The sequence below is a fragment of the Piliocolobus tephrosceles genome, chromosome 14, assembly GCF_002776525.5.
Source record: "Piliocolobus tephrosceles isolate RC106 chromosome 14, ASM277652v3, whole genome shotgun sequence".
Lineage (NCBI taxonomy): Eukaryota > Metazoa > Chordata > Mammalia > Primates > Cercopithecidae > Piliocolobus > Piliocolobus tephrosceles.
The window spans coordinates 76,877-98,370 of record NC_045447.1 but is presented as its reverse complement, the minus strand read 5'-3'; the positions used below and the strand labels follow the sequence as shown (position 1 = coordinate 98,370).

The 21,494-nt window shown below is 44.0% G+C and overlaps 1 pseudogene; it reads left to right on the top strand.

The window, feature by feature from the left end:
• The first annotated feature begins 16,598 nt into the window (after positions 1-16,598).
• On the top strand, positions 16,599-18,954 carry LOC111553112 (annotated as a pseudogene).
• Positions 18,955-21,494: the final 2,540 nt, after the last annotated feature.

Below are 21,494 nucleotides of genomic sequence, written 5' to 3'. Positions count from 1 at the left end.
AGTGTTACTTAAAAGAATTGATCAAGGAGAAGATAGATTCATTGAACTTGAAGTCAGACTATTTGAAAAGACAAAGTCAGAGGAGACAAAAAAGAATAAAAAATAAAGCATGCCTACAGAATCTAAAAAATCGCCTCAAAATAGAAATCTAAGAGTTATTGGCCTTAAAGAGGTGGCAGAAAAAGAGGTAAGGGTTAAACATTTACTGGCCGGGTGCAGTGGCTCACGCCTGTAATCCCAGCACTTTGGGAGGCCGAGGCGGGCGGATCACAAGGTCAGGAGATCGAGACGATCCTGGCTATCATGGTGAAACCCTGTCTCTACTGAGAATACAAAAAGAAATTAGCCGGGCATGGTGGCTGGTGCCTGTAGTCCCAGCTTCTTGGGAGGCTGAGGCAGGAGAATGGCGTGAACCTAGGAGGTGGAGGTTGCAGTGAGCCGAGATCGTGCCATTGCACTCTAGCCTGGGCAACAGAGCGAGACTCCGTCTCAAAATAAATACATTAATTAATAAATAAAATAAAATATAAATAAAAATAAACATTTATTTAAAGAAATAATATTAAATAATATTAAACAATTCTCCATTCGGTATCAACATTCAAGTATAAGAAAAGTTACAGAACATCAAGCAGATTTAACCCAAAGAAGACCACCTCAAGGCACTTAACCGAACTCCCAAATGTTAAGGATAAAGAAATGATTCTAAAAGCAGCGAGAGAAGACACAAATAACGTTCAGCAGAACTCCAATACATCTGACAGCAGACTTTTCAGGGGAAAGTTTACAGGCTGAGAGAATGGCATGACATATTTAAAAAGCTGAAAAAAAAAAAAAGACTTTTACTTTAGAACAATGTATCTGGAAAAAAGTCCTTTAAACTTGATGGAGAAACAAGAACTTTTCCCGACAAACAAAAACTGAGGTATTTCATTAACACCAGACTTGTCCTACAAGAAATGCTGAAGGGAGTTCTTAACCTGAAAGAAAAGAAGTGAGTGAGCAATAAGAAATCATCTGAAGGTACAAAACTCACTAGTAATAGTGCATGGAAAAACAGAATATTATAACGTAATTATGGTGTGCAAAAATCTCAAATAGAAACAGTAAACAATAAACCAATAAAAAATAACTACAACATATTTCCAAGACATAGACAGTAAAATAGGGAAGGAAGAGAAACAACAAAAAGTTTAAAAGAATGGCAATGGGTTAAAGTGTAGAGTTTTTACACTTGATCTTAGCCAAAAGGCCAAGAAGCGATGGGTGTAGTTTTTATTAGTTGCTTTGCTTGTTTCTTTGTTTATGCAATCAATGTTAAATTTTTCAGTCTAAAATGATGTTATATTATATTCAAGCCTCATGGTAATTTCAAATCAAAAAGCATACACAGATGTACAAAAAGTAAAAAGCAAGAAATTAGATAATATTAAAAGAGCAATCACCTTCACTAAAAGAAAGACAGGAAGAAAAGAACGATGAGAGGACAAAAATCAATCAGAAAACAAGTAACAAAGTGGCAGGAGTAAGTGCTTATCAATAATAACATTGAATGTAAATCAACTAAATACTCCAATCAAAAGACAAATAGTGGATGAATGGATAGAGAAGCAAGATAATAATCTGTGACCTACAGAAAAAAAACCTATAAAGATACATTTAGACTGAAAATAAAAGGATGGAAAAAGTTATTCCATGCCAATAGAAACCAAAAAAGAGCAGAAATAGCTTTACTTATACCAGACTAAAATAGATTTCAACAAAAGACTGTAGGAAGATATTAAGAAGGTCATTATGTAATAATAAAGAGATCAATTCATTAAGAGGATATAATTGGAAATATATATGCACCCAACACTAAAGCACCTAGATAAATGAAGCAAATATTATAAGAGCTAAAGAAAGAGACATCAGAGAGGCTGAGGCAGGAGAATGGCGTAAACCCGGGAGGCGGAGCTTGCAGTGAGCCGAGATCCGGCCACTGCACTCCAGCCTGGGCGACAGAGCGAGACTCCGTCTCAAAAAAAAAAAAAAAGAAAGAGACATCAATACAATAGTGGCTGGACACTTCAACACCGTACTTTAGTCATTGGATAGACCTTCCAGACAGAAAATCAACAAAGAAACATCAGACTTAATCTGCACTATATATGAACCTAATATATATTTACAGAAAATTTCATCCAACAGCTGCAGAATACACATTCTTCTTCTCAGCACATGGGTTATTTTCAAGGATAGACCATATGTTAAGTAACAAGTTTAAAAACATTTAGACAATTGAAATAATATCAAGCATTTTCTCTGACCACAATGGAACAAACTAGAAATCAATTAAAAAATGAATTTCAGAAACTATACAAACACTTGGACATTAAACAATATGCTCTTGAATGATTAGTAGGTCAATAAAAATGTTAAAAAGAAAATTGGAAAAATGTCTTGAAACAAATGCTAATGGAAACATAGCAAAACCTATGAAATATAGTAAAAGAGGTACTATTATAAAAGGAAAATTTATAACTGTGCCTATATAAAAAACAGAAAAACTGCAAACAACCTAACATCTTAATTAACTAGAATAAAAAGGCCAAACCAAACTCAAAATTAGCAGAAAAGAAATAATAAAAATTAGAGCAAAATAAAATGAAGAAAATGCAAAAGATCAATGAAGCAAAAAGTTGATTTTTTGAAAACTAAAACAATTGACAAATATTTAGACAGGCTAGCAGAGAAGATACAAATTAATAAAATCAGAGGTGAAAAAGGAGACATTACAAGTAATGCTTCAGAAAATCAAAGGATCATCAGTGGCTATGGTGAGTAATTATATGTCAACAAATTAGAAAACCTAGAGGAAATTAATTCTTAGACACACACAACTTACCAAGAGTGAAATAGGAAAAAATCCAAAACCTGAACAGACCAATAACAAGTAACAAAATTAAAGCCATAATAAAAAAAAGTCTGTAGGACCAGACTGAAAAATAGAGAAGGAAAGAACATTTCCAAACTCATTCTTTGAAGCTAGTATTACGCTGATATCAAAACAAGACAAAGACACATTAAAAAAGCAAACTACAGGCCCATATTTGAGAATATTGATGCAAATTTTTTTTTAAAAAAACTAGCAAACTGAATTAAACAATACATAAATAGGTAATTCATAATGACCAAGTGGAATTTATCCCAGGGATGCAAGGATGGTTCAACTTGCAAATCAATCAATGTGATATATCATATAAACAGAATGAAGGGGCCAGGTGCAGTGGTTCACGCCTGTAATCCCAGCACTTTTGGAAACCGAGGTGGGCAGATCACCTGAGTTCAGGAGTTCAAACCCAGCCTGGCCAACATGGCAAAATCCCATCTTTACTAAAAATACAAAAATTAGCCAGGTGCAGTGATGGGCACCTGTAATCCCAGCTACTCAGAAGGCTGAGGCAGGAGAATCACTTGAAACCGGGAGGCAGAGGTTGCAGTGAGCTGAGATCATGCCATTGCACTCCAGCCTGGGTGACAGAGGAAGACTTTGTCAAAAAAAAAAAAAAAAAAAAAAAAAAAAAGACAAAATCCATATAATCATTTCCATTATGCTAAAAAATTATTTGATAAAATTTAATATTTAGTAATAAAAAACCCATTGAAAACTGGGTATAGAATGAACATATCTCAACATATTAAAAGTCACATATGACAGACCCACAGCTAGTATCATACTAAGTGGGGAAAAACTAAAAGCCTGTCCTCTAAAATCTGGAAGATGACAAGAATGTCCACTTTTACTGCTGTTATTCAACATAATTCTGAAAGTCCTATCTGGAGCAATCAGACAAGAGAAACAATAAAAGTCATCCCAATTGGAAAAGAAGTCAAATTATCATTTTTGCCAATGATATAATCTTATATTTGGAAAAACATAAAGACTCCTCTGATAGGGTTTGAATGTGTGTCCCCTCCCAAATCTCATATTTAAATGTAATTCGCAATGTAGGAGGTGGGCCTGGTGAAAGCTGATTTAACCATTGGGGTGGATCACTCATAAATGGCTTAGCACCATCCCATTTGGTACTATCCTCATGATAGTGAGTTCCCATAAGATCTGGTTATTTAAAAGTGTGTAACAACTTGCCCCTCTGTTTGTTGCTCCTGTTTTTTGCCCTGTGATGTTCAAGATTTTGCTTCAACTTCTGCCATGACAGTAAACTTCCAGAGGCCTTCCCAGAAGCATATGCCAGTGCTATGTCTTCTCTACAGCTGTAGAATCATGAGCCACTTAAACCTCCCACCATTCTCAGGTACTTATAGTGATGAAAAAAAAGCTTAATACAGGAAATTGGCACAAAGGAGTGGAAAATTGTTATAAGAATACCTGAAAATATGGAATCAGCTTTGAAACTGGGTAAACAGGCAGAGGTTGTAAGAGTTTGTAGGACTCAGAAGAAGACAGAAAAATGAGGGAAAGTTGAGATGTTCTTAGAGACTGGTTGAATGACTGTGACCAAAATGCTGATAGTGATCTGGACAGTGAAGGCTGAGCTGGGGAGGTCTCAGATGAAAATTAGAAACTTAGGACTGAAGCAAAGGTCATTCATGTTGTCTTAGCAAAGTGGTTGGCTGAACTTCTGTCATGCCCTAGGGATATATAAAAGTTTGAATTTGAAAGTGATGATTTAGAGTTTCTGTTGGGAAAATGTGTAAGCAGCAAAGCATTCAACATGTAGCCTGGCTGCTTCTAACAACCTATGCTCACATGTTGGAGAAGAAAAAAGAAAAAAGTTGTAACTTACTTTTACTTACAAGGGAAGCATAGTGTAAAAGCTTGAAAACTTTGCAACCTAGTCATGTGGCAGAAAAAATAAGAGAGGAACTCAAGCAGGGTGTGGAGCAATCACTTGTTACACATATTTGTATAACCTTAAAATAAAAAAGCAGGTGTTGATAGCCAAGACAATGGGAAAGAGGAATTGAAGGCATTTTAGAAATCTAAAAAGGCAGCTCCCCATCACAGGCCCTGAGGCCTAAAAGAAGAGAATAGTTTCTGGGATCAGGCCCAGGAGCTGCTACCTTGGGTAGCCTTGGAACATGGCTCCCTGCATCCTGGCCAGTGTTCCAGCTCCAGGTATAGCACAAATTGGCGCAGTTACAACTCCAGTCACTGCTTCAGAGGGTGCAAGCCATAAGCCTTGATAGCTTTCATATGGTGTTAGGCCTGAGAGTGTACAAAATGCAAGAGTTGAGACTTGGGAGCCTCCACCTTTACTTCAAAGAATGTATAAAAAAGCGAGGGTGTGCAGGCAGAAGCATGCTTCAGGGGTGGAGCCCTCATGGAGAACCTCTACTAAAACAATGCAGAGAAGAAATGTAGGGTTACAGTCCCCATATTGGCTTCCCACTGGGGCATAGCCTAGTAGACCTGTGAGAAGGGGATCACTGTCCTCCAGACCCCAGAATGGTAGATCTAGCTACAGCTTGCACGTTGCAAATGGAAAAGCCAGAAGCACACAAAACCTGCCAGAGGAACACAGTACCAGCCCATGAGAACAGCTGTGGGGGCTGAACCATGCAAAACCACAAGGTCTAAACATCCCAAGGCATTAGTGTGCCCTGGAAATGGGACATAGAGTCAAAAGTAATTATTTTGGAGCCTTACAATTCAATAACTCCCCTTCTGGGTTTCAGACTTGCATGGCTCCTGTGGCCTCTTTCTTTTAGCTGATTTCTTCCTTTTCGAATAGGAGTATTTACCCAATGCCTATGCCCCATTTGTATCTTGGAAGTACCCAATTTGTTTTTTATTTTACAGGCTTATAGGAGGAATAAATTAGTTTTGTCTTAGATGAGACTTTTGACTTTTGAGTTAAGGCTGAAATGAGTTAAGACTTTGGGGATTATTGGGAAGTCATGATTGTGTTTTGAAATATGAGAAGGATATGAGATTTGGAATGGCCAGAGGCAAAATGATATAGTTTGGGTGGGTGTTCCCACCAAAATCTTACATTGAAATATAATCCTCAGTGTTGTAAGTGGGCCTAGTGGGGAGGTGATTGAATCATGAGGGCAAGATTTCCATGAACAGCTTGGCATCATTTCCTTTGGTGCTGTTCTCACAATAGTAAGTTTTCATGAGAACTGGTTATCTACAAGTGTGTAGCACTTCCCCCCTGCCCTCGCACTTACCATGTGAGGTGCAAGCACCGGATTTATTTTTCACCTTGTCAGTTGTCAGAGGCCTCACCAGAAACAGATGCCAGTGCTATGCTTTCTGTACAGCCTGTAGAACCATGAGCCAATTAAACCTATTTCCTTTATAAATTAACCAGTCACTGATTATTTTTAAAGCAGTGTGAGAATGGCCTAATATATCCACCAAAAAACTATTAGAAGTAATAACTTGAGTAAATTTGCAGAATACAAAATCAACATATACAAATCAGTAGGATTTCTTTTTTTTTTTTTTTGAGACGGAGTCTTGCTCTGTCGTCCAGGCTGGAGTGCAGTGGCCAGATCTCAACTCACTGCAAGCTTCGCCTCCGGGGTTTACGCCATTCTCCTGCCTCAGCCTCTGGAGTAGCTGGGACTACAGGCGCCCGCCACCTCGCCTGGCTAGTTTTTTGTATTTTTAGTAGAGACGGGGTTTCACCATGTTAGCCAGGATGGTCTCGATCTCCTGACCTCGTGATCCGCCCATCTCGGCCTCCCAAAGTGCTGGGATTACAGGCTTGAGCCACCGCGCCCGGCCCAATCAGTAGGATTTCTATATGCCAACAGTAAGCAAACTGAAAAAGAATTCAAAAAAGTAATCCTATTTGCAATAGCCACAAATAAAACAAAATGTGTGGGAATTTACCAAAGAAATAAAAGTTCTCAACAATTAAAAGTGTAAAACACTGATAAAAGAAATGAAAGAGAACACAAAAAAATGGAAAGATATTTCTATGTTCACAGATTGGAAGAATCATTATATTTAAAAATGTCCATACGATCCAAAGCAAGCTATACATTTCATGCCATCTCTATCAAAATAACAATGATATTCCGCAGAGAAATAGAAAAAAAATCTGAAATATATATGGAACCACAAAACACCATGATAGTCAAAGCTATGCTGAATATATAAACCCAAACTGGAGGAATCCCATTACCTGGTTTTAAATTATACTATCAAGCTGTAGTGATTAAAACAGCATGACACTAGAATAAAAAGACATAAAGACAAATGGAATGAAATAGAGAACTTAGAAACAAACTCATACAGCTAAACTAATTTTCAACAGAAGTGTCAAGAACAACAAAAAATAAGACCGTTTCTGTAATAAATGGGACTGGGAAAACTGGCAAGCCATAGGCAGAAGAATGAAACTAGAACCTTATTTCTTGCCACATACAACAATCAAATTAGAATAAATAAAAGACTTAAACCTCACACCTCAAACTATCAAAATTTTACAAGAAAACATTGGGGAAACTCTTTAGGGCATTCATTTGGGCAAAAATTTCTTAAATAATGCCCCATAAGCACAGACAACCAAAGCAAACATGGACAAATGGAATTACAGCCAGTCAGAAAGCTTTTTTAAAGTGAAGGAAACAATAAACAAAGTGAAGAGAAAACCCACAGAATGGGAAAAAATATTTGTAAATTACCCATCTGAAAAGCAATTAATAGCTACATGATATGGTTAGGCTTTGTGTCCCCATCCAAATCTCATATTGAATTGTAATCCCCAAATGTTGAGGGAGAGACCTGGTAGAAGGTGATTGGATCATGGGTGTGGTTCCCCCATGCTGTTCTTCTGATAATGAGTGAGTTCTCATGAGATCTGATGGTTTTATAAGGGGCTCTTCCCTCTTTGCTTCACATCCATGCTCTCTCGCCTGCTGTCATGGAAGAGGTGCCTGCTTCCCCATCTGCCGTGATTGTAAGTTTCCTGAGGCCTCACCAGCCATGTGGAACTGTGACTCAATTAAACCTATTTCCTTTATAAATTACCCAGTCTTGTCAGGCGCAGTGGCTCATGCCTGTAATCCCAGCACTTTGGGAGGCTGAGGTGGGTGGATCAGGATGTCAGGAGTTCAAGACCAGCCTGGCCAAGATGGTGAAACCCTGTCTCTACTAAAAATACAAAACTTAGCTGGGCATAGTGGCAGATGCCTGTAATCCCAGCTACTCAAAAGGTTGAGGCAGAGAATTGTTTGAACCTGGGAGGTAGAGGTTGTAGTGAACCGATGGAATGCCAGTGCATTCTAGCCTGGGTGACAGAGCAAGACTTCATCTCAATAAGTAAATAAATAGATAATCCAGTCTCAGTTTTTTTTTATAGCAGTGCAGAAATAGACTAATACACTGCAATATATTGAGTTCAAAAAATTCTATAGAAAAAAATGTAGTAATCCAATTAAAGAATGGTCAAAAATTTAAATGGATATTTATGAAAAGAAAACATACAAATGGCAAACAAGCAAATGAAAAGGTGCTCCACATTACTGATCATCATAGAAATGCAAATCAAACCCAAAATGAGATACCATTTCACCCCAGTTAAGGTGGCTTTTATCCAGAAGTCAGTCAAAAACAAATGTTGCTAATAGCCAAGATTTGGAAGAGACCTAAATGTCCATCAACAGATGACTGGATAGAGAAAATGTGGTACATATACGCAATGGAGTACGATTCAGCTATAAGAAAGAATGAGAGTCTGTCATTTGCAGTAACATAAATGGACCTGAAAGTCTTTAGGTTAAGTGAAATAAGTCAGGCACAAAAAGACAAATGTCACATATTCTCACTTATTTGTGGGTGCTAAAATTCAAAACAATTGATGTCATAGAGATAGAGAATATAAGGATGGTTACCAGAGGCTGGGAAGGGCAGTGGGGGAACAGGGGGTTAGTGGGGATGTGAAATGGGTACAAAAATTGTTAGAAAGAATGAATAAGACAGTATTTGATAGCACAACAGGGTGATTATAGTCAAAAATAATTTATACATTTTATAAAAATTAAAATAGTATAATTGGATTGTTTATAATACAAGCTATAAATGCTTGAGGGGATGGATACCCCATTTTTTATTATGTATTAGTCATTGCATGCCTGTATCAAAGTATGTCATGTACCCCCATAAATATATACACCAACTATGTACCCGCAAAAATAAAAATTAAAATTAAAACCAAAGGGAGGAGGGTTTAATGAGGCATGTGTGACCCATGGCTTGAACTAGCTTTTCAGGTTAACTTTGGAATGTCCTTATCCAAGAAGAGGTGTCCATTTAGTCAATAGGGGCTTAGAAATTAATCTTTAGTTTATAAGTGGAAAAAAGAAGGATTTTTAATCCTGAGCCATAGATCTCAGTCAATCAATCCCTGCAGGGAACCCTGTTCTTTACTCTGGAGAAAAACACTAGTTTTCTTTTCCACAGAATAACACCATATTTCAAAATGAGCCTTATTACATTTGATTTGGCTTCCATTGTAATTAATCTAATCACGTGTGGTCCAGAGTTTGTCTTCAGTCTTCTCCTTTAGGCCCATCATCTGTTCAATTTGCTCAGCTCCCTGCTCAACAGCAGGAAATCAGTTAGAATTATTTAAAAACCTCATTGTGGCTGGGAGCCATGGCTCATGCCTGTAATCCCAGCAATCTGAGAGGCCAAGGTGGGCAGATCACTTGTCAGGCGTTTGAGACCAGCCTGGCCAACACAGTGAAACCCCATCTCTACTAAAGATATAAAAATTAGCTGGGTGTGGCAATTCATGTCTGTAATCCCAGCTACTTGGGAGGCTGAGGCAGGAGAATCACTTGAACCTGGGAGGCAGAGGCTTCAGTGAGCCAAGATGGTGCACTGCACTCCAGCCTGGGCAACAGAGCAAGACTCTGTCTCTAATAATAATAATAATAATAATAATAATAAATAAAAATAAAAATCTCATCATGTTTCAAACAAAATTTCTTTTGCATATCAACTGCATTAACTTGCATATTAACTATAATCATTTTGTTTATATCCAATCCTGAGAAATCTTTGAGGACTAATTTCACTCTTTTCTGCCATTTTGGTAAACATACCAAATGCCATCAAACAAAATGTGTTGCGAGAAGTCAGGGACCCCGAACAGAGGCTGGCTGAAGCCATGGCAGAAGAACATAAATTGTGAAGATTTCATGGACATTTATCACTTGCCCAATCAATACCCTTGTGATTTCCTATGCCTGTCTTTAATCTCTTAATCCCATCATCTTCATAAACTGAGGAGGATGTATGTTGCCTCAGGACCCTGTGATGATTGCATTAACTGCACAAATTGTTTGTAGAGCATGTGTGTTTGAACAATATGAAATCTGGGCACCTTGAAAAAAGAACAGGATAACAGCAATGTTCAGGGAACAAGGGAGACGGCCTTGGACTCTGACTGCTGGTAAGCCGGATGGAACAGAGCCACATTTCTTTTCTTTCAAAAGCAAATAGGAGAAATATTGCTGAATTCTTTTTCTCAGCAAGGAACATCCCTGAGAAAGAGAATGCGCCCCTGAGGGTAGGTCTATGAACGGCTCCCTTGGAGGCGGCTGTCTTTTATGGCTGAAGCCGAAGGGATGAAATAAGTCCCGGTCTCCTTTAGTGCTCCCAGGCTTATGAGGACAAGGAAATTCCCACCTAATAAATTTTGGTCAGACAGATTGTCTGCTCTCAAACCCTGTCTCCCGATAAAGATGTTATCAATGACAATGCGTGATCGAAACTTCACTAGCAATTTTAATTTCACCCCATCCCGTGGTCCTGTCATGTCATCCTGCCTCCATTTGCTTTGTGTTATTTTATTACCTTGTGAAGCATGTGATCTCTGTGACCCACACCCTATTCTTATACTTCATCCACTTTTGAAAATCGCTAATAAAAACTTGCTGGTTTTACAGCTTGGGGAGCATCACAGAACCTGCCGACATGTGATGTCTCCCTCAGACACCCAGCTTTAAAATTTCTCTCTCTTGTACTCTTTCCCTTTATTTCTCAGACCAGCCGAGACGCCTAGGGAAATAGAAAAGAACCCACGTTAAGTATCAGGAATGGGGTTTCCCCCAATAAAAATGCACAAAATTCCTGAGAAATACATTTTATCCTTGAGGAGTAGACTTGCTGTTTTAGAGGAATGCATGATTACCAAGCCTCTAGTTTAATAAACATGACTAGAATACTCTATCTTAATATGACTAGGTAGGTACTCACAAGGCATCTAGAAGGTTAATACTTATGGTCTGAAAATAGTCACATTTTTTAGCTGTCCACAAATTACAATTGCAGAATATTTATGGCCATACAAGACATCTTCCACCAAGCCTCAAAAACGTATAAATGTCCTAGGAGTGCAGCATTTTTTCTTAAAGATAATATTAATGAGCTAGCTTAGGTCAACAGGCTAATGATCATTGTTAAAACCAATAGCCCCGACTTCAGTGAGTACATCTGCACCTTCCAAGTTTAATTGTAAGTCTTTCTCTTTATAGTTACTTATAAGTGGGGACACTAACAAAAGACAATGCATTCCTGCCATTGTTTTCTGAGGATGTCCAACTCTGTAATGGAGTCATTTCTAATAAACTTGCTTCCTTCACTGTAGTCTCTGACTCACTCAAATTTTTTCCTGCACAAGATCCAAGAATCCTACTTTGTGGTCTGTATCAGGACCCTCTTTTCCAGCAACATCGTTCAGCAACACCATGAAGGGACACCAAGACAAGACCCCCACTCCAAGGAAAACAATCCACACAGAATCAATCAGCTGGCAGATGGGCCATCTTTTAGAGTCGTGAAGCCATTCAGGTGGGCAAGAACGATTATCCACTATTACTTAAGTCAGAGGCCCTAGGGTATAAAGTTAGGGTGAGAGACTCAGCCCAAAGTTAGAGACCTGGGGGTGTCCTACTCAGATTAGAGGCCAAGCTCACAAGGTTAGAGGCCCTGGGGTATATTGAGAAGAATGGATTTGGCTAAAGAAGATGTTTGCCACTTTCTCTTTTGGGGCTGTCCACCTTGTGCTCTCTGTCCCTCACCTAAGTGCTCTGCATCTTGTCACCTTTCTGCTCACTGCCTCTGTTTTGTAGTAGCCTGGAGGCTGCCCCAGGAAAGAGGCCCCAAACAGTTTAGCTTAGTGATCCTCTGACTTTTAGCTGATTGTTTATTTAATTTGCCACCGGTCCAAGTGACACTGAAAAAAAGAGATGTTTTGGAACCTAGTATTTTTGTGCCTTAATTATCAGAAAAGATCTGCAATAACCTTTCCATCATTATAACTAGGAGTTGAAATGTGGCATTTAACAGCTCTACGTGATAGGATCAGATCTGCCTGTTTAGTGACAGCCTCTTTTATGACAACCCCTGTAAACAGCCTCAAGATGGAGAACATGAGACATTTTCTTAACAGTTTTCTGTCATTTCTTAACCATAAGGTCATCTTTGATGAGCTGGTATAGGGCAGCTGGACCCTACTTTCTAAACCCAGCATGTCACTTTTTTCCTGAGAGAGTTTTGTTAGTTTTGTCGTAACAGTGTGAAAATGGACTCATACATTACAACATACAAGTTACAACCTTCCCATTTCCCATGTTCGGTCTGACTCCTTTTTTTGCAGCTTAACTTGTTTTATAGAAGAGAAACTAAGTGGGAGGAAATACATTATATACAGGCTTCTCTGATGCTTGGTCAGGATAAAAAATTAAAATGGGCTTCTATATGTTTGATGGAGGAAAAGACAAAATAGGAATGCCACATAATTGATTACCCTTTTAATGCAAGTGCCTCTTAATATTAGGCTTTTCTTAGCTGGGGCTGAACTCTCCCCTGCCAGTCCGAGCACCCCGTAAGAACACAGTCAGACTCCTTCCAGTTCTGGTGAGGTGTGCACCATGTTATTAATTTCTTCTAGTTTTCCAGGGTTTTCTAGTGTCCAGTCATCATCTTCTCCCTGCTCTTCGAGTTCTGGCTTACATACATACCCCACTCTCAAAACACCTGAGCTTCACCAGAACAACATGTGGTGGAGCCTCTTATCAGCTGGCAAAGTTGAATGTTTGCCCTCTCTGGGAAGTGACAGATGATAATAGGGACACTATATAGGTATACGTACCCCTTTCTATGTCTGAATTAACCATATGCAAGGAAAAACTAAAACAGTGTTCAGAGGTTCCAGGAAAATTCGTAGACAAATTTAAGAGGCTAACCTTGATGCATGATCTGACCAGGCAAGATTTGCATATATGTACGTTCGCCTGCTGCGTGGTAGAAAAGCAGTGTATTATGGGAGTGGCTAGAGCACATGCTAACAGGGTGGCAGCCTGCAACCAGGGACATGACACCTATCAAGTAGGAGGCACAGCAGTGCCTGACTAGGACCCAAAAGAGAACTAGAATCTAGAAAAGAGAAATGAATTAGGAAGAAAGTGGGATATATAGAGAAAAAATTATGATCATTTGACTTCTTGAAGGAATAAAATAAAGTGTGATAATGCTTCTTAATTTTTATAAAGTATGGAAAATTACTCAGGGAAAAGATGAAAACCTAGCCTTATTACAAGGGTGGATAATTTAGCGTTTGAGGAAATACACTAACACTGACCCTGACTCCAAGAAGGGACAGGCATTGCTAGGAGTTTATTTTATAGCCCAGTCTGCTTCTGATATCTGCAGGAAGCTGCCAAAAGCAGCCTTAGTCTTCCAGACTCCTGTGGGTCAGATTTTAGACTTGGATTCTGCAGTTTTCCATCACAGGAATAGGGCAGAGAAAACATAAAATAAAGCAAATCTCCCAAGAGGCCCAGCTTCTAGCTGTAGCCTTGTGCTCTCCACCACTTCAGAGGCAGCCCCTTAACCCCTGGCCCTTTATATGATACACAAAAGGGAAAGATTTAGAGCTCCTAGAATGTAATTAGAACTGCAAGCAAACCTTCAATACTCTCAAGGAGAAATTGAGCTCTGCTGCAGCCATGGGAGTCCCCAGGTTGGATGAATCATTTTTTCTTTATGTGGCCAGAAAATAAGGCATAGGCCTTGGGTAATCTTGTCCCAAAACTGGGGGACATTCCAAGGCCAGTAGCCTAATTTTCTAAGCAGATAGATGAGGTGACCTCAGGGTGGCCTTGATGTCTTAGAACTATTGCTGCTACAACTTTTCTAGTAGGCAAAGCTAATAAACTAACATTAGAACAGCACCTACAGGTTTTTGACCCCACAACAAGGGAAGGTGGTCCTAGAAGCTAAAGAGCACCAGTGGATAATAGGAGAATATTTATGAAAGTATCAGGCCTTATTGCTAGACACTCCAGACATAACCCTTAAAGCCTGCCAAACCATAAACGTAGCTACTTACCTGCCAGAGTCCACAGGTGCTCCCAGCCTTTCCGTCATACAGGTTGTATTAGTCTGTTCTCATGCTGCTAATAAAGACATATCTGAGGCTGGGTAATTTATAAAGAAAAGAGGTTTAATTGACTCACAGTTGCACATGGTTGGGGAGGCCTCACACTCATGGCAGAAGGCAAATGAGCAAAGTCACATCTCTGACATGGCAACAGGCAAAAGAGCTTATGTAGGGAAACTCCCCTTTATAAAACCATCAGCTGTAATCCCAGCACTTTGGGAGGCCAAGGCAGTGGATGACCTGAGGTGAGGAGATCGAGGCCAGCCTGGCCAACATGGTGAAACCCCGTCTATACTAAAAGTACAAAAATTAGACAGGTATGGTGGTGGGCGCCTGTAATCCCAGCTACTCGGGAGGCTGAGACAGGAGAATCGCTGGAATCCAGGAGTCAGAGGTTGCAGTGAGCCAAGATCATGCTACTGCGCTCCAGCCTGAGCAATGGAGCAAGACTATGTCTCAAAAATAAATAAATAAATAAACCATCCGATCTCTTGAGGCTTATTCACTGTCACAAGAACAGCATGGGAAAGACCCATTCCCCGATTCGATTACCTCCCACTGGGTCCCTCCCACGATATATGGGAATGATGGGAGCTACAATTCAAGATAAGATTTGACTGGGGACACAGCCAAAGCATGTCAAAGGTTATGAAACAAATGTATTTAGGAGACCAGACTTAAGAGAGATGAATCCCTTGACCATCCCAAGGAAGAGTGGTTAACAGATGCAAGTTGTTTTATGCATCAGGAAAACAGGAGGGCTAGATATGCTATTATTAGTCAGCACAAGAGAATCAAGGCACAAGCCTTGCTGGCCTCTACCTCAGCTCAAAAAGCTGAGTTAATTGAACTTACTAGGCCCCTGCAGTTGGGAAAGGATTTAAAAGTTAACATTTACACTGATTCCAAGTATGACTTTTTAGTGCTTCATGCTTATGCTGCAATTTGGAATGGGTAGGGACTCCTGACCCCCAGGGGCTTTTCCATACAACATCATTCAGATTTTGAGCTTGTTAGAATGCTGCTTTGCTGCCAAAAAGTGACTATAATTAATTGCAGAGGACATCAAAAGAGAGACTGACCATGTAAAAGGAAATGCCCTTGTAGATGCCACGGCCAAGGCCCCTACACTGAAAGGGCCAATGAAGCTTATGGGCGTGCTGGTCAGCAGGCACAGAACTGGGCCAGAATACTCTGAAGAAAAACAAAAGTGGGCCAGGGATTGCATTTCAGTCCAGGGCCCCTCTGGCTGGCTGAAGGATGGTAATAAATTACCAATGCCAAGTACCAATCATAGGAATATAATTCAGCACTTTCATAATTCTTTTCACCCTAGAAGGGATTATTTGTTTCTGTTAATGTCTCATTTGTTTATAGGGGTAAATCTTTTCAAGACACTAAAACAGGTGTCTCAGCACTGAGAGTTCTGTGCCTGACATGACCCAAACGGCCAGCAATTTTCTCCTTCTCCAGTTAAACCTGTCCAACATTGAGGAACCTATCCAGGTGAGAACTGGCAACTCTAATTTACTCGGATGCCTTTCTGCAGGAGATTCAAGTATTTGCTAATGCTCACTGATACCTTCACTGGTTAGATCGAGGCATTCCCCACCCCATCTGAACAATGTTTACCAGAAGAAATAACTCCTCAGTTTCGGAAATCTAAAAGCCTGCAAAGCGACAAGGGCCCATCTTTCACAGGAGGCGTATCCCAACACCTATCCTCAGCTTGAAGAATCCAATATTACCTTCATTCTGCATGGAGACCGCGGTCCTTTGGAAAGGTGAAAGGGCTAACCCCACTCTAAAGAAGACTCTAGCTAAATCAGAGGCCTATCTCTGACACCTATAGCTTACTGTGAGTTTGAACTGCTCCAAAGTAAAACTTACAATGAAGTCCTGTTGAGTTAACATACGGAAGGCCTTTCCTAACCACAGATCTAATAGAGGAAAGGACTCATCAATTACAAAAAAATATGTCATCAATCTAGGACTGGTACAAAGGCATTCTGTGAGTGTGGAAACTAGAGTCCTCCCCTCCCACATGGGAGGAAAATTCAGTTTCAGGTCAGCTAGGGATTTAGTCTTAGTAAAGACGTGGGAGGAAGTTCTCCAGCTGACCAGCTTTCCCCAACGTGGAAAGGACCACAACAGGGACACCTGAGCTCCCCAACAGACGTTCAACGCCAAGGGATGCACAGGTGGGTACACCTGTGTGCAAGTAAAGCTGCTGCTTATTCTGGGAGCCCAATGGGAGGCTGGGGGAGGTGGGCGCGGGGCTATTTCAGCTGGCGGAGGGCAGGCTGGGTCACTGCGCCTCTGCTCCTCCTCCTCGCGTTTCTCCTGCCGCCCTGATCCCGCCTTAGCCATGAGGGAGATCGTGCTCACGCAGGCCGGGCGGTGCGGGAACCAGATTGGCGCCAAGGTTGGCAGCCGGGGCTCTGAGGGCCCAGCTCGGGCCTGCGGATGGCCAGGGAAGATGTTGGCAGTGGTGGGGGCGGGGGTGGGGGTGGGCGCGGGGGCGGGCGCGGGGGCGGGTCCCCTGCATTGCGGCCCCTGTGCTCCCTGCCGGGGACGCGGTGGGACTGCGCGGTTGGCGAGGTGGCTGGGGTGGACCCCAGGGACACGGCGGCCTAGGGATGGGGGTGCGGAGGGTGGGGGTGGGAGAGGAGCTGGGGCGCCCCGTGACTCAGCCCTGGCCTGTCCGGCCCCTCCCGTCTCCCAGTTATGGGAGGTGATCTCCGATGAACACGCCATTTACTGCACTGGCACCTACCACGGGGACAGCCGCCTGCAGCTGGAGCGCATCGACGTGTACTACAATGAGGCCTGCGGTGAGACCCCCGTCCTTCCCCCACCGCCCTCCTGGGAACGCGGCCCTCGCCTCGCTCATGCCCTCCCGCCCCTCAGGTGGCAGGTACGTGCCCCGCTCTGTGCTCGTGGATCTGGAGCCAGGCACCATGGACTCTGTGTGCTCGGGGCCCTTCGGGCAGATCTTCAGGCCCGACAACTTCGTCTTTGGTGAGCTGCTGGGGAGGACTGGGGTGAGGTTCCTTAGCCGCTGAAAATCTAGGAGCGCCCCAAGGTCATCGCCTTGGGAACTGTTCATGGCCCCTGAACACCCTCCTATCCGCTGAGTCAAGTCTCTCCAACTGCCTCCCAAACGGGCTTTGGGAGGAAGGCCCAGGTGTCTCCTCAAGGTGAAGAGCTACTGATGTCAACTCCCTGCAGGGAGCTGAGGTGGGGCCGTGGCTACTGCCTTCCCTGAAAATGGGCAGGAGCCACTTGCAGCCAGGTCTGTTAGCCTGTCTCAGGTTTGACTCCTGACTTAATTTCTAACGGGGGAGGCTGCTGTCCTGTCACTCTGGGGGAGGGGTTTCATTTGGTCCACCTGCAGGGCGAATGGCGCTCTCACCTCACGTGACACTTGGCCCTTTTTGCATTATGGTGACCACTGATGACTGTATACCTGGCCATCGAGTGACTGACTGTACTGTCTTACAGGTCAGAGTGGGGCCGGAAACAACTGGGCCAGGGGGCACTACACAGAAGGGGCGGAGCTGATGGAGTCAGTGATGGACCTTGTCAGAAAGAAGGCTGAGAGCTGTGACTGCCTACAGGGTTTCCAGCTGACCCACTCCCTGGGTGGGGGGACAGGGTCTGGGATGGGTACCCTCCTCATCAGCAAGATCCGGGAGGAGTACCCAGACGGGATCATGAACACGTTCAGTGTGGTGCCTTCGCCCAAGGTGTCAGACACAGTGGTGGAGCCCTACAACGCCACCCTCTCAGTCCACCAGCTCGTAGAAAATGCAGATGAGACCTTCTGTATAGATAACGAAGTGTTACACGACATCTGTTCCAGGACCCTGAAACTGCCCACGCCCACCTATGGTGACCTGAACCACCTGGTGTCTGCCACCATGAGTGGGGTCACCATGTGCCTGCGCTTCCCAGGCCAGCTGAATGCTGACCTGCGGAAGCTGGCCGTGAACATGGTCCCGTTTCCCGGCTGCATTTCTTCATGCCTGACTTTGCCCCGCTGACCAGCCGGGGCAGCCAGCAGTACCGGGCCCTGACCGTGCCCGAGCTCACCCAGCAGATGTTTGATGCTAGGAATATGATGGCTGCCTGAGACCCCTGTCATGGTCACTACCTAACGGTGGCTGCCATTTTCAGGGGTCGCATGCCCATGAGGGAGGTGGATGAACAAATGTTCAACATTCAAGAACAGCAGCTACTTTGCTGACTGGCTCCCCCACAACGCTAAAACAGCCGTCTGTGGCATTCCACCCCGGGGGCTACAGATGTCAGCCACCTTCATTGGGAACAACACGGCCATCCAGGAACTCTTCAAGCGTGTCTCAGAGCACTTGACAGCAATGTTCCGGTGCAAGGCCTTCCTCCATTGGTATACCGGCCAGGGGATGGACGAGATGGAATTTACAGAGGCCGAGAGCAACATGAACGACCCGGTTGCTGAGTATCAACAGTATTGGGATGCCACGGCCGAGGAGGAGGAGGATGCCTAGAACTTTCCTTTCCTAGGTAAAGGGGGGAAGCAGTGTGGATTGTTGACTGTGTTCTGACTGCCATGTGTCACTATGCACTTGTTCGTTTGTGTCTTCACCTCTTCTCCTGCATTTTAAAGCATTTTTATAGTATACGATTTTGCCTAATAAAGTATTCTCGTAGCATCTGGCTTCAACTCCAACTTCTTTCTATGGGCCCTCCTCCGGCTACGGCTGCCAGGTGCGCACGGTTGTCCTGCAAGGCTGAAGCTGTCTGGGTTTGTCGTGCGCCCAGGAACAAGCATTCCAGTGGCTCCAGGAGGGGTCGGCATGGGCTGTGGACATGGCAGGCAGGCTTCACATGAACCTGGGGATGCCCTGGGCCTTGGGCGGCTACGTGGTGGAAAACCTGTTCTGAACGCAAGCCTTGGCTTATCCCATGTTCCAGACTACTAGGGGACCAGCTGGCCCTCTGTTTCTGGAACCCTAAAAGTGGTCAGTGTCCCTGGTGGGCAATGTCCCCAAAGTCCCATTCAGGGTAGGAATGTGGTCAGACGGCTGGCTCTGAACCAGCAATGAAGGGTGGGCAAGTAGGACCCCAGCCACTCCATCACCATGGCGGCCTGGGTGTGTTTGTGTGGCCTCATTCTCTTGAGGTGGGCATGGGATATCTGGCAGGGACTAGTGGGTAGAAATCAAACCCAGTGTATACTCACATGCACCGAACCCTATGTAGAAGCGGATTAGGTCCTGGGGGCCATAGATGGTGGTTGCTGGGCCTGTGTGCTCGGGGCAGTCTCTCCAGAGGCACAGATGGGGTTTCTGAACAGGACCTGGGGAGACGGGCAGGTGCTCAAAATGCTACTTCCCCCAACTGGCAACCAGTGAGAAAAACGCCCGAGTGGAGGTCTGACCTGCTCCAGTCTGGAGGGCTGATGCTGTCTGGAAAAGTGGCTAATGCGTACTGTCCGCTGTCTCCCTGTCCCCCTCTCCAAATCTTCAGGGCAAAAACAATCCAAGATTGTCAGGATGAGACTGGTGAGGGTGGCACCTTTGGGAATAGGCCCTTTAGCCTGGCAGAATCTCCTCCCCAGGCTTTCTGGGGAGCCTGGACTTCAAAGCCTGCTTTGGGGAAGCTGTCACGTAAGAGATATGTGTGTGAGCTGGGTGCCGGGCAGCGTGCACGGACGGTTCTCTTCTACCTGGCTCTTGTAGAACTTGTCCACGGTCTGTGTGATGGTCTCTTGCTAATTCCCACCCCCACCCCCATCACACAGATAAGATGAAGCCAGCGTAGCCTGGGGGTGGGCCGAGGTATAGGTTTTACCCCAGGTCCCCTGGGCATACCCACCTGCCTCCGACGTGTTGGGGAAACAGGTGAGGCCCTTTTTTGTTCTCTGAATGTTGGCAATGGTCTATTGCAGCCAAATGGAAATGGGCAGGCAGGAGAGTGCCTCATCTCGAAAGAAGTGGCTCCTGGAAGCAGCTGGGAGGGGGGAGAGCCCCCATACTCCCCCCCAACCTGTTCTTGGAGCAGGAAAAGGGGCCTCTGTGACAGCCCTGCTCAGTGGCTCTCACTCTGAGGGGTGTCCTTGCCCAACCCAGGTGCGCACCCATCTGAGATGGCCTTGCATGGACCTGGTTGGGAAGGTTCAGCTGCAGCAACCACTGGAACCTGCCCACACCTAGTGTCTCCACTCACGCGTGGGGCTAGATGTTCCTCCCTGCTGTAGTGGTACAGCCAGAGTGGCAGAGGGGGCAAGTCACTGCTGCAGTTCCCACCTGGGTCTGAGTGGGGGTCAGCCTGGGTGCCCATGCACTTCCCAATTACCTGGTTCCATCTGGGGGCCTCATGGACAGGAGTGGTGCTTTTCCAGGCCTCTTTTCCATATGCCAGCTACAGGCCCAGGTTTCCCAAGTTTCTGGAGCTCCTCTTCCAGCCTGGCAAGCGTGGCGTGTTGTAGGGGAAGGACATCAACCCTACAAGCAGCGGAACCTGTCTGGGTATGTTCTCTACCCCCCAGAGGCCCCTGGTTGTTTACCTTTTTGGGTGAGAGTCGGCTTAGATTCTCAACATTCTTGTAAGACTCCAGAACTGTACAGACAGGGCCCCAGGAGGGAGCAGGGGCTGGAACTGGCAGCTAACTAGTGTAGTGGGGGTTGTAGGGCTCAGTTTGATCTTGCAGGAAATTCAGGGAGGCTTGGATTTGCTGAAGCTCTAGACAAGCTTGGACTTGGATATGGAAACAGCAGGGAGCCGGGGCTCTTCTGCATGCTGGAGTGTGAGTATTTGCACCCTGGTGCACCCACAGGTGTTCCCCACCTGGAGCACAACTGTGGATAGAAGACGGGAGAGCTGTGGAGGGAAGAGGAGGAGGAGGGAGTCTCAGGGCAGCCCCAGCAGCCAGGCAGGGCCTCTGCAAGCGAGAGGCATATCCAGCCTGTTGGCCACTTAGCAGCTGCTGGGCCAGCTGTAGACCACCTGACCTCTGTTCACCAGTAAATGGGGGTTGCAGAAGCACTTTCCTTCTGGGACTTCTGAAGCTCGAAGGGGCAGCACACACCACGT